The sequence below is a fragment of the Sus scrofa genome, chromosome 13 (assembly GCF_054392235.1).
Source record: "Sus scrofa isolate SSC_HxYL_T2T_F1_AM1 chromosome 13, Sscrofa_HxYL_maternal_Yorkshire_Landrace_v2.0, whole genome shotgun sequence".
Lineage (NCBI taxonomy): Eukaryota > Metazoa > Chordata > Mammalia > Artiodactyla > Suidae > Sus > Sus scrofa.
The window spans coordinates 132,993,155-133,007,256 of NC_139395.1; the positions used below are offsets into that span (position 1 = coordinate 132,993,155).

Genomic DNA, 14,102 nt, shown 5'->3' on the forward strand with positions numbered 1-14,102 from the left:
GCTGAAGCCCCTTTACCATTTCTTACCTCAAATGGCCAGGTTTCAACGTCCTGCCAGTGCTTCTGCATACTAGCCTTCCTCTCTAACTCGTGAAAATTTGAAGTACCCTAGTTTGACAGAATTGAACTGTGCCTCCTGTCTTCCTGCTGGTCAAGCTCACAATAAAGCTTTTTCTTTTATCAAAAGCTGCAAGCATAGTACTGGCTTCTATGCATGTCAGGCAGCAAGCTCTTTGCTTAGTAATGAGATAAGAGGGAAACCGGTGGGACACAACTACTAGATAATGAAGAAGAGGCACAGCTGACAGGAGATAAAAACCAGCTGGAACTGCCTGAAACCAAGGTGGTTTGAGAATAGTCAGGTCATTGACTTTAGCTCATTAAACCTTCACTGCAATATTAAAAATTACTCCCCCTTAAGCTCATTATACCTTCATTGTAATACTAAAAATTACTCCCCCTTAAGCCATGACAGTTCGGAGGCGGACCACAAAAGGCCAAAAAGTGGGCAGTGGCTAATCTTCACCCTTCCCCAAAATAGCAAGTTAGCCTATGAAAATACCCAGCCCATAATAACTAACAACCCTGTGCTCCAGAGCCTCTCTCACCTTACATTCTGCCTATGGAGTGTGTACCTCTAAATAAATTTGATTTTGCTTTTCTTTGACTCATTCTTGAATTCTTTCTGGCTCTAAGTTAAGGATTCTCAATTGCTGGTCCATACTAAGGACTTCTGTGTGTCCCAGGATGTGATATTTCCTTCTCCTGCAACAATATCACTCCTGCTGGGCAGTTCATTGTCTTCACTTAGGATTTGGGCTGATGGACTGAGAGGGCTTAATAGAGATATCAGAGGGAAAACAGCCTGACAAAATCACAAGACGGAAGCTCAGAGGGACACATTCACCTTTGTTCTCATTTCATTTGTCAAAGCAAGTCACATGCCTAAGCCTGACAATCAATGGGGTGGGAATGTATATTTTGAAAATATACAATTATCAAATAATAAGTAATAACTAAAAATCTTACCAAAATAAGATAAATGCCACTTCTTCCTTCTCTGGTGTATTGGTCAGGGTATTTTGTAGAATGTCCTTCAGTCTGAGTTTTTCTGATGTTTTTCTCATAATTAGATTGGGATTATGGGGTTTGAGGGAGAAAGACCACAGAGGAAATGTGCTATTCTCATTACAGGATATCAAGAATAAGTACTACCAACATGACTCATCACAGTTGGTGCTAACCTTGAAGGAGGGCTTATCAGATTTCTCCATTGTAAAGTTATTTGCTTTTCTTCTTTTTGGTGCTGTACTTTCTAGAAGGAAGTCATTATGTACAGTGTAGGCTATACTCCCACAGAAGTGGGGAGTTATGTTCTACCTCTTGAGGGCATTTCACTCTTTTTATAGGTAAGGAATCTGAGGTGTAGGCTTTAAGCCCAAGTTAAGAGTTAATTAAGTGGCATCAAGATTGAAACCCCCGTGATGTATAAAACTACACAAAAAGAAGCAGAATAGGGAAATGGTTAGAAAAATAGAAGGCTATATCTAGTTTGTTTTAAAGGAGCATGTTGAGAGGCATTGCCCCTTGATAATAGAGACATTCACATAATGATTCCTTACCGTGCTACACACTAGCCCTGGGAATGGAGAGTTATGCTCCTTGAAGTTATAATATTACCCAGCTACTGTTGTAATGCGGCCTAACTATTAATCTGTCTCTCTGCAAATGCACCCTAACTCCATTCTGATCACAAAGGCATTTTTCAAAAGGGAAACCAAGTTCTCAGAGCACTGATAGGGAGAGTAGAGGATGAAAATGATTTTTATCTGCCCTTATTATGGCTTCTAAGCAGTGGGTTTTTTTTTTTGTTTGTTTGTTTTTTGTTTTTGCTTTTGTTTGAAGAGAGTTACAACTCCAGATCTGTCTAATAAAGAAAAGGCATGTTCCTGTCACAGAAATAGCTTTTGTACAATGGGAAGCTGTCACTAAGGCTGAGAAGCAGAGAAAACAGGACAGTCTATGTCTGGTGGGTGAAAATTGCATGAGGTTTTTCCCTCTTACCATGATGATGTAATTCAATGTTGACATTTTAAAGAAGTGTGTCAGGTCCCATATCTAGTTTTATTTTAAAATGTCATTGACAATTCAAAGACAGAAACAGCCATGTAACAGTGTTGAATTGTGTTTTCTGAACCAGGATCAAATCTCTCTTCTGACAAAAAAATTAAGTTACAGAGAATGTATAAAGATAAAAGAGAGTTTGTGGACATTCTATATATTTCACATGAAGAAAAGTCTATTCTCTATCCATTTTTATAAAATGAGTAGAGACTACATGATGTCTGAGTCACATGTGCATACCATACATTTAATTGTAATCATATGATAACCCTGAATGTTATTAGTTTAAATATCCTCATGTGTGTGGTTTCTTGGTAGTCTGACATCTTTGCTGGCAATCAGGAAGTGGGGTTATTCACCTCTACTTTTCATATTATGGAGACATTTGTATTTTCAGAACTAATTTTCTCCTTCAATTGCTAAAATTGTCTAGGCTGTGTGAGGTTGTTATGTAAATCCTACACAAGGATTGAGCTTTTATGGCAAAAACTGTTTTGTTTACCATTGTGTCCCAGCACTTAGTAACTTCTAGAACACTGCATACACCTAATAAATGTTTGTTCAGTGAATACTGAGTAAATGTTTTCAAGAGAGAAGCACTGTGTAAATTCAAGATAGTCATCAAATATACAATTTCATAAAATATACAATTACTTCTAAAATGAAAGGCCACATCTAAAGTCTAAGATTATTAATTTCCTTCAGCTCAGAATAAAGCATATTTTTATGAGACCAAGTATAATAGTCTATATCACATAATTTACATAATAGCACATTTTCTTCCAAATATCCTGATCAAAGGCAAGAGCCCCAAAGATAGATATTGATAACTGACTTCTATGCTAGACCTCCAGGAAGTCACTAAAATTTTTAAGCATTAGGCTGTTATTCATATGAACAGAATGTAATTTTTCTTTTGATGAGTCAATAAAATTATATTTTCTTTATACTAAATGACCAAATTGATTGAAAATTAATACTTAATGCTAATGAGACAATGTTGAGAGAGTTACTCTCCTCTACTGTGGTGTAAGAGTATTCTGATACAATTTTTCCAGAAAATAATTTGAGAATATAATGAAAAAGCATTAAGAGTTCATAGCTTTTTTTTTAACAAAGGAGTTCTATTTCTAGATGTTTATCTAAAATAAATCATCAGAGATTTTGCCAGAGATTAGTGTTTGAGAATATAGAGATGTTTGTTATGTAATAATAATAATCATGAGCAAGTGACTTTTTTTTAGATGGACCCACAGCATACGGAAGTTCTCGGGTGAGGGGTCAAATCTGAGCTGCATACACTACACTGGGCTAGGGATCAAACCCATGCCATCACAAAGACAATGCTGGATCCTTAACCTAATGCACCACAGTGGGAACTCCAAGCAAGTGTCTTATTTAATTTAATTGTGCTCTAATTTTTTTTTTTCTTTTTAGGGCTGCACCTGTGGCATATGAAAGTTCCCCCACTATGGGGTCAAATCAGAGCTGCAGCTGCCAGCCTACACTACAGCCATAGCAACAAAGGATCCAAGCTGCATCTGCAATCTGTCCACAGCATGTGGCAATGCTGGATCCTTAACCGACTGAGTAAGGCCAGGATCAAATCCACATCCTCACATACACTGTCAGGTTCTTAATCCACTGAAACACAAAAGAACTCCTTGTGCTCTAATTTTCCAAGGCAATGATTATTTTAAATTCAGTTTAATTTTTATTACAGTTATACATGATCATAATTTAGAGAATCAAATGTTGTATAAGACTTAATACAGAGAAAAAGCAGAGCTCTGATTACCTATTTCTGATTTCTGTTCCCTAGAAGTAGCCACTTTCAACTCTTTTAATTTATCCTTAGGATATTTGCTTCCACATTTCTACCACTCTAAAAACAAGCAAACAAAAAAGAAATTAGTTAACAAGCTTAATTTTTCAGTTTTAGACATTACCTATTGACTTCCTACTACGGAAAATTATAATCTAGCTTTTTCTCACTGCCTCTATCCTTAGCTTCCACATACAGCTTTACTATTTCCCCTTTCTTCCCAATAGAGTTTTATCATAATCTTTTTTTTTTTTTTTGTCTTTTTGCCATTTTTTGGGCCGCTCCCGCAGCATATGAAGATTCCCAGGTGGAATTGGAGCTGTAGCCATCGGCCTACGCCACAGCCACAGCAACGTGGGATCCAAGCCGCGTCTGCAACCTGCACCACAGCTCATGGCAACGCAGGATCCTTAACCCACTGAGCAAGGCCAGGGATTGAACCCGCAACCTCATAGTTCCTAGTCAGATTCGTTAACCACTGAGCAATGACGGGAACTCCAAGTTTTATCATAATCTTAAACATATCACTACATTGTATATACTATTATGACTATATAAACATGAAACCTTGCTGAGTCATACTGGTATTATTATTACTTTCCCTTTTCTGAACAATTTTTGCTTTTGGACTTTTATTTTTTTTTCTTTTTAGGTGATGCTATTGTTGTTTTTCTTAGCTCCCTGTATATTTGTAGTTTTTTATTCAGTTCCCCAGTTGTGAAAATCTTTTTTTCAGTACATACGTGCACATTAAGCATCAATGTCATCCTCCTGAAGAAAGTTTCACATGAGCCTTTGACTTTCCACATCTGGATAGCTGAAGCTTAGCTGTCTTTTTGGGGTATCCTTTCACCGTCATCAGGGAGTTCTCTTTCCATCTTTTGTATGGAACTTCTTTTCTTCTGGATTCCGTGTCATCACCTTTTAATTTTCTTTGTTTTGGCAGAACACAAATTCCTGAGGAGCTGCAGACAGGAAGTAAAATTTTTGAGACTGTGCAGCCTGAAAACTAAAAAATTTTACTCTCATGTTTAACTAACATTGGTTAGGAACAGAATACATCACTAGAAACTGTATCCTCAGAATTGTGAAGGCTTTGATCTACTGCCTTCTAGCTTCTAGAGTTGCTAATAAGAGGCTCAATAACAAAGTATAACATTTTCTCAGCACTGACTATGTGCCAGTCACACTTCTGTTTGTATTTATGTTTATCATCTCATGTAGTCTTCACAATAAACCTGTGAGGTAGGTGCTACATTTTAATTTCCTTTTTACAGATGTGGAAACTTAGACACAGAGTTGCAGAGACTTTCCCAGAGTTAAAGGGCTAGTAATCATAGAGTCTGGGATTTGAATCCAGCTGAACTGGATGGGGAGCTCATGCTGTAACCCATGCTTTACCGACAAACTGATTAGTGATCTTCTTAATGATGAACTTTCAATCAAATAATTTTGTTATTTTTATTATTGATTGATTGATTGTCTTTTTAGGACTGCACCCATGGCATATGGAAGTTCCTGGGCTAGGAGTTGAATCAGAGCTGTACCTGCCAGCCTACACAGCCACAGCAGCACCAGATCCGAGCCGTGTCTGTGACCTATACCACAGTTCATGGCAATGCCGAATCCTTAAGCCACTGAGCAAGGCCAGGGATTGAACCAGCATCCTCGTGGATACTAGTCAGGTTCATTACCACTGAGCCCCAATGGGAATTCCTATTTTTTTTTTATTTTGATTTCAGTATCCTGAAATTTTACAATGCTGTGTCTTGTAGTGGGCTCTTCCCATTCATTATCATGAACACACAGTGAGCCCTTTCAGTCTGAAAACGCTGTGCTTCAGTTCTGGAGAAGGTTTGTGAATTATTTCTATTATTAATTTCCTCCCATTTTCTCTGTTCTGTTTCTAGATTTCATGGACTGGTCCCACTAATTTTCCTATTCTCTGCCTGTTCTATTTTCCATAGCTTTACCTTTTTTGCTCCACTTTCTATAATATTTCCTCAACTTTATCTTCCAAAATTTTTTATTGAATTCATTTCCACTGTTATTTTTTAACAACCAAGAGTTCTTTGTGTTCTTAAAACATTCTGGATTTCTCCTCCATAGGTTTATCATCTCATGAATACCTATCTATATTCATGTCAATCAGAATACTTTGAGTTTTTAAAAAAGTTTTATCCAGGTTGCATTTTTATTTTCACTTGTATATTATCTGTGTATTTTCCGATGGCTGTCAGCTGTTTGTATTAGAAATTTTATTGGAACCTTTGTACAGGTGGATGGAGCTTATGAACTGGGCATCTGTGTAGTGAAATGGCTGAGGCTGTTTCATTAGGGAATTCTTGATGTCAGTATCTCTCAATTTGGGGCTAGTTTGATTCCCAAGAGATAAGTGTTCTAATCTCTTGCCTGGAAGGGAAGAATCTGGCTGCCAGCATTTGGAAGAGAGCCTTAAATGTACACATGGTATTAAAATCCTCTGCTTTTGACACAGCATGCACATCCTTAAATGCACTGGTATCTCCTGAGGAAGCCTCTGTCTTATTCTTTCCCTGGACTAAACTTCCAGTATCCTTTTGGGGAGGGGTGTAGAAAGGGAGGAAAGGAGTAGGTACCTTCCTGTATGGAGCAGGATTCCAAATTTGGGGCTTCAACACTATCAACCATTTTTGCAGTTTTCAGCCCCATCTTCTCCTGTACTTCTTGGTGTCTCTCTCGAGTTTCGGGGTCAGTTACAAAAGGCAAAATGAGTTGCACTTAAATTTTCACTGCCAGTTTAGGATTCAGCTTTCTCGAATTTATTCCATCAATTACATTTATCCATTTCCTTTGTAATGTTCTTATACTCTTAGTCCTGGTGTGTATAAGCCTTTTTTTTTTTTAAATTACTCAATGAATTTATTACATTTATAGTTGTACAATGATCATCACAATCCAATTTTATAGGATCTCCATCCTACACCCCCAGTGCATCCCCCCACCCCACAACCTGTCTCCTTAGGAAACCATAAGTTTTTTAAAATCTGTGAGTCAGTATCTGTTCTGCAAAGAAGTTCATTGTGTCCTTTTAGAGTCCATGTGTCAGTGACATCATTTGATGTTGGTGTCTCATTGTCTGGCCGACTTCACTTAGCATGATAATTTCTAGGTCCATCCATGTTGCTAAAAATTCTGGTATTTCATTCCTTTTAATGGCTGAGTAATATTCCATTGTGTATATGTACCACATCTTCTTGATCCACTCCTCTGTCAATGGACATGTAGGTTGTTTCCACGTCTTGGCTATTGCAAATAGTGTTGCAATGAATATTGGATTACATGAGTCTTTTTTTTTTTTTTTTGTCTTTTTGTCTTTTTTGTTGTTGTTACTGTTGCTATTTCTTGGGCCGCTCCCACGGCATATGGAGGTTCCCAGGCTAGGGGTTGAATCGGAGCTGTAGCCACCAGCCTACGCCAGAGCCACAGCAACACGGGATCCAAGCCGCGTCTGCAACCTACACCACAGCTCACGGCAACGCCGGATCGTTAACCCACTGAGCAAGGGCAGGGATCGAACCCGCAACCTCATGGTTCCTAGTCGGATTCGTTAACCACTGCGCCACGACGGGAACTCCTACATGAGTCTTTTTGATGGACATTTAGGTTGTTTCCATGTCTTGGCTATTGCAAATATTGTTGCAATGAACATTGGAGTACATGTGTCTTTTTGAGTCATGGTTTTCTCTGGATAGATGCCCAGGAGTAGGATTGCTGGATCAAATTGTAGTTCTATTTTTAGTTTTCTGAGGCATCTCCATACTGTTTTCCACAGTGGTTGCACCAATTTACACTCCCACCAAGAGTGTAATAGGGTTCCTTCTTTTTCTCCACACCCTCTCCATCATTATTGTTTGTAGCCTTTTTGATGATGGCCATTCTGGCTGGTGTAAGGTGGTACCTCATAGTGGTTTTGATTTACATTTCTCTAATGATGAGTGATGTTGAACATCTTTTCATGTGTTTTTTGGCCATCCGTATGTCTTCTTTGGAGAATTGTCTGTTTAGATCTTCTGCCCATTTTTTGATGGGGTTGTTTGATTTTCTGGTATTGAGGTTCAGAAGGTATTTATAAATTCTGGAGATTAATCCCTTGTCAGTCGATTCATTTGCGAATATGTTCTCCCATTCTGTAGGTTGTCTTTTTGTTTTGTTTAGGGTTTCCTTTGCTGTGCAGAAGCTTTTAAATTTAATTAGGTCCCATTTGTTTATTTTTGTTTTTACTGCCACTACTCTAAGAGGTGGATCTGAGAAGATGTTGCTATTGTTTATGTTGGAGAGTGTTTGGCCTATGTTTTCCTCTAAGAGTTTTATAGTATCTGGTCTTATATCTAGGTCTTTAATCCATATGGAGTTTATTTTTGTGTATGGTGTTAGGGAGTGTTCTAATTTCATTCTTTTACATGTTGCTGTCCAGTTTTCCTAGCACCACTTATTGAACAGGCTAATTCTCCATTGTATATTCGTGCCTCCTTTGTCATAGATTAGCTCTATCAAATTACCAAGAACATTTTTCACAGGACTCAAACAAAATATTTTAAAGTTTGTTTGGAAGAACAAAAGACCCAGAATAGCCAAAGACATCTTGAAAAAGAAAAATGGAGCTGGAGGTATCAGGCTCCCTGACTTCAGACTATACCACAAAGCAACAATCAACAAAACCATATGATACTGGCACAAAGACAGAAATATAGACCAGTGGAACAGGATAGAAAGCCCAGAATTAAACCCATGCACCTACAGTCCTGGTGTGTATAAGCCTTTTAAAAAACTCCCCTTTTGGTCATGTTAGCAGTGTTTGAGGAGTTGACAGAGGCAAAAATTGTGTGGGGGGGAGATGGGTGGTGGTAGTAATGGGTGCAATAAACCTCACTTTCTAAAGAGTACCTTCTGCTCAAGTGTTTCAATTTCCTCATATGTTCACGCCCTTTCCAATATGTATTATCTATAGATGTTTTTAATGATGGCCAGTCTGATTAGTGTGAGGTGATACCTCATTGTGGTTTTGATTTGCATTTCACTAATAATTAGTAATGTTGAGCACATTTTCATGTGCCTGTTGGCCACGTGAATATATTTTTTTAGAGAAATGTTTATTTAGTTCTCCTGGCCAATCAATTTTTTGATTGCATTGTTTCAGGTGTATGAACTGTTTGTACATTTTGGAAATTAATCACTTGTTGGTAGAATGGTTTGCAAACATTTTCTCCCATTCTGTAGGTTGTCTTTTCATTTTTTTCGATGGTTTCCTTTGCTGTGCAAAAGCTTTAAGTTTAATTAGGTTCCATGTGCTTATTTTTGTTTTTATTTCCATTATTCTAGGAGATGGAATCAAAAAATACTGCTGCAATTTATGTCAAAGAGTGTTCTGCCTATGTTTTCCTTTAGGAATTTTATCATATCCAGTTTTACATTTAGCTCTTTAATCCATTTTGAGTTTATTTTTGTATTTGGTGTTAGAGAATACACTAATTCTATTCTTTTATGTTTAGCTGTCCAGTTTTCCCAGTATACTTACTGAAGAGACTGTCATTTCTCTATTGTATATTCTTGCTTCCTTTGTCATAGATTAATTGAACATAAATGTGGGGGTTTATTTCTGGACTCTCCTTGACCCACTGAGAGAGGCCAGGGATCAAACCCATGTCCTTATGGATACTAGTTGGGTTCATTTCTGCTGCACCACAACGGGAACTCCTGTACATTAATTTTTATCCAGAAATTTTGCTGAACTTATTGATAAGGTCTCTTGTAGTTTTTTGGTGCAAAAATAATTTGGTAAACCTATTGATATAAAAAAGAAGTGGATATATGAAAACATAACAGTTGTCTTTATTTTCCAACAATTGGATTCTTTACTTATTTGACAGCTTCAAAAATGTTTATAAAATAACTCTTTCCTTTTTATCTTCTTATTTTTCCCAGTTTTATGAATTTTTCTGGTAAGGTGAGGAACCCAAGAGTGTGTGGGCCTTGTGGTGAATGGGAGAATTTGAAAATCTTGATTTTTCAGATGTATGTTCCAGTATAGCTTCCCAGTTGATGATACCAGAGCAAGAATTCAGAAATGAAGAGTTGCTATATAGGAAAAACTATGTCTCAAATCTTTATACCAAAATTAAATATTTTAAAACACTATAAAGTTAATACATTAATGATTTAATGAGCCATTAGTATCTTTCTTTCTGGTACTCTGGTACTCACTGTCATCCTGAATGTTTTCCTTTTTCATGACAACTCACTTTGTTTATTCAAGTCCAAAGTATAACTCCAAACTCAGATTCTCACAGCTAAAAAGGTGGATTAAATGTTATCTATTCCAAAATCAGAATTTTTCAGATGAAAAAGTATAGGCTAATAAAGTTTTCCTTTTTTTGTTGATAATAGAACTAGTAAAAATCAATGGTGTCAAATATAAAATCACACTTACAGATATTCCTGCACACCTCTCCTATTTCCCTGTGTTTTGTTCATTATAAATTTTGGGGTCATCACCTGCTTAGCCAAATTAGACTGTCCCTGCTTTTTGAAAGTGCCTATTAAGTCAAAGGTGATCTCTGTGGCACCAATGGATTATATAGGTGATTCTCAATTTAAGACTCCTCACTAAGCTGATAATCACAGCATTTTAAGTGAGAAAAAGAAATGGCCTATACCATTCAATTTATATTTATGTACACAGATGTTTTTCTTTTGGGGAAAACAAAACACAACAAAAGAAATCCCCACATTGCTTGCTTTTATAAAATTGACACTGTGACTCATAACTCATGTTTTCTTTTGTGCTGGTCCTTCTAGGAAACTCAGAACTAAATAATGCACAATCAAATCTCTAACAAAGATCTCCCAGCAATTTTTCTTCTTGCCTCCCAGCTTCAAGTTCTTTTACTACCTCAATTCACTTTAAATCCATTTTCTTAACCATGTCATTTTTACTGACATTGTTTCACAAATAATTTCAAGTATTTTTTTAATAAGGCATTATATAAACAAACAAGTGAAACAACTTTTGTATGCTTTTTCCAATGTACCTGCTGGTATAGGTACATAGAATTTTTTAAAAATTTGTTCCATTTTATTGAGTAACAAGTTCATTGTTATGCCTTATTCAGTGTTTGCTGTAGAAAGGTTCCACTTTACCTACTGTGAGGTTATGAAATAAAATTAGTAATTTTAAAACTTAGAAAGTTCTTTAGCTGTATAAATCAGCATTGCCCTTGAACCTCCATTTGATTCAATTTTATGCATAAGGCATTATTTCTTCCTGTAGTTTTTGACAGATATATAGAATTAAAGTAGAATATATAGGAAATTATGTAAATAAAATAAAGAAAGAAACATTAGACATACACTCATGGATACATAAACATCCTCAAAATGGTCTCAACTTACCTAGAATGGGAATTATATCATTTGTATTTATGCAGGTACTTCACTGAAAAATTAACAGAGATATTAATATACAAGAAAGAAATCACTTTAATTCCAGGTAATATGTAATTTTACAGCTCTTAAATGTTAAAAAAATTGATATATGTTTAATATATGTAATTACACCATTAGCATGTTCATATGGTATACGGTAAGGAATATGACTCCCATATAAATCATGGGATATTTGCTAATAAACATTTATATGACATATATTTTTTGTGTGTATACATATATACATAATTTGTGCTATTAAATAGATATTAAATATTATATATTGTTTTATTTTATTTTATATTATTTTATTACCCTTGAGGTATTTCCATATACACTATTTTAGTGAAACCTCAAAGTAGTCCTAAGAGCTTCAATGTTGACTCTACTTCAAATGTATGGAAACAGAACTCCAGGGAGATCGTGTGATTGAAGGTCAGAGTAGTAAAATGACAATGCCAGGACTAGAGGGTGGATGTCCTCACTCTCACTCCAAGGTATTTCTAATGCAAACTACTCTAGTTTCCAAATTTCTAAAACTCAATACCAGCTTATCCTCAGACTCACACAGCTTCTTATGACACTGACCTCATCCTGTTCTTATTAATATAAACATCAGTAGCTGAAAGAATGGAGAGAGGCTTACATATTAACACATTACTATCAATGTTGCCATACTGTATTCACACTGGCAGAAGATCAGTCACCTTTTCAAACATTAAGGCCTGGGCTTTCTTGGAGTTTCTCAGACTCTCTTGTATATTTAAACTTGCACAGATACTTTCAGTTTACACAGAAAGAAACTTTTCAGGAAATTCCCTTTACACATCAAAACATTATCTAATACAATGCAGTTTTGTATATGAGTTCAAAGAACATAATTCTTTTCAAAGAAGATATGTTTAAAGCTAAATAAAAAATAGGAAGTGAATACATTCAGAAAGAAAAAACTACAATGTTAATAGGTATTTCTCTGTGAATTAGAGCACTATATTTTTAAAATGTCTTTTTTATTCTTTTGAATCTTCCAAGTCCAGCATCTCAAATTTACATCCAATCAGAACTCTTGGATTTCTTCCCTATCTACCACACAAACCAGATATGTGCACCCTGCCAGGCTTCCACAAATTATTAGTGATCTCTCCATTTTCCTTTTGCTCAGTCCAAAAACAAAGGAGTCATTTTTACCTCCTCTCTTCAAAAGAGCACACTTTAGAGCAAAATACATCATGAATTTGATCACTTCTGATAAGATCTACATCCATCCTCCAAAATTTTACTGAGATTTACTTCAATAGCCACCTAATTAACTTACCTGTTTCTACTCCTGCCCACTGCCCTCCCCCAAGCCAATTCTATACATTGCAGCTAGAACAGTTTTATTAGTTTCATTACTAAGTCAGACCTTCTCCAGTGGCTTTCTCAAATCTTTCCCTGGGCTGTATGAGATCTTGTCCCAACCCACCTCTCCAGCTTTTTCCAGTCCCCTCTTACATCCTTCTTCAGGCCATAGTGGCCTTCTTGTTCATCTTTGAAATGACCATGTTTGTTTCCACCTCAAGGTCTTTGCATTCGTTAGTCCCCCTGTCTGGCACACACTTCCCCAGGTCTCTGCAGCGTCTACTTCCTGAATTCATCCCTGTCACTGCTCGATGTCATCTCCTAAGAGAGGTTTTCCTGACTCTACTCAAGGTATTTCTCCTTCATCTCTCTGCTCTTATCTGTTTCCTCCACTTGCTTTATAGTCCTTCATTGTACTATCACTACCTTACTCCTATTGAAGGTACTCTCATTTATAATCTTCCTTCCCCTCTAAGGTATTAGCTCTACTGAGGACAGGGCACATTGTTCAGGGCACCATCACCAAGTTCACAGCAGTTCATGCTCCATAAATATTTTCTTTCAAGTTATAAAGTAGTACTTTATAATTAGAAATAAAATACATACTTTTCTTAATTAGAAATAAAATACATACTTTTCTTATGTATGAGCCAAAACTCCAATTATAGACTGAGAACACTCTGCAAAGTACAGCTTTGACAAAGGAAAAGAATGAACTGTCAGTAGAATTGAAAGGTTAAATGAAGAAAGTGGAAGTTGAGCTGAGCCTGACCTGAAACAAGTCATTACAGAGGCTAAGGAGAAGAACAATAACAGGAGAAGGAAAATGAGACTGCAATTAAAAATAGAAAGGTTACTGAAGGCCAGCTTCCAGTTACCAGTGACTGAGTGCCAGAGAGGACCAAATTTTATAACAGCCTGTGGAGAAGGGTTTGGCACCTGGCCCTGGGATACCAGTGATATTATTCTGTAACAGAGCTTTGTGGACCATTTAATGATGACAGCAGGCACTCTGTTAAAAGGTTAGCTGCAGAGGGCACCTGAGGTGGAGAGCGAACAGCAAAGTGCATGACACGATATGGCTTAAATCTAGTAACTGCACCTGTAGAAGACTAAAATGTTTGCTGTGTAGAAACTGTGAACTGAAGAGGCACGTGAGATAGGGCAATGACTATTTTCAAAAATCAGGTTTACTAGAATCTAAATGAAGGTAACTCTAAAATATACACAAAAAGAAAATACTCCAAGAGAGATAGAACTAGAATAGAAAGATAGGGGTTCCTATGCAAACAGTCAGTTGACCATTCTTACGCAAATAATGTTCTGAGGGGAAAACACAAAGTTTGAAA

The 14,102-nt window shown here is 36.6% G+C and overlaps 1 protein-coding gene across 1 annotated transcript in view; it reads right to left on the bottom strand.

The window, feature by feature from the left end:
* PEX5L (peroxisomal biogenesis factor 5 like) overlaps nt 1-14,102 on the bottom strand; it is a 782,439-nt gene that overhangs the window by 442,365 nt on the left and 325,972 nt on the right. The window contains exons 3-5 of the mRNA XM_084990388.1: nt 11,380-11,422; nt 4,692-4,913; nt 3,922-4,008 (exon numbers count right to left, since the gene is read on the bottom strand). The gene's annotated coding sequence lies outside the window, so the exon portion shown is untranslated. The remainder of the gene's footprint in view (nt 1-3,921; nt 4,009-4,691; nt 4,914-11,379; nt 11,423-14,102) is intronic.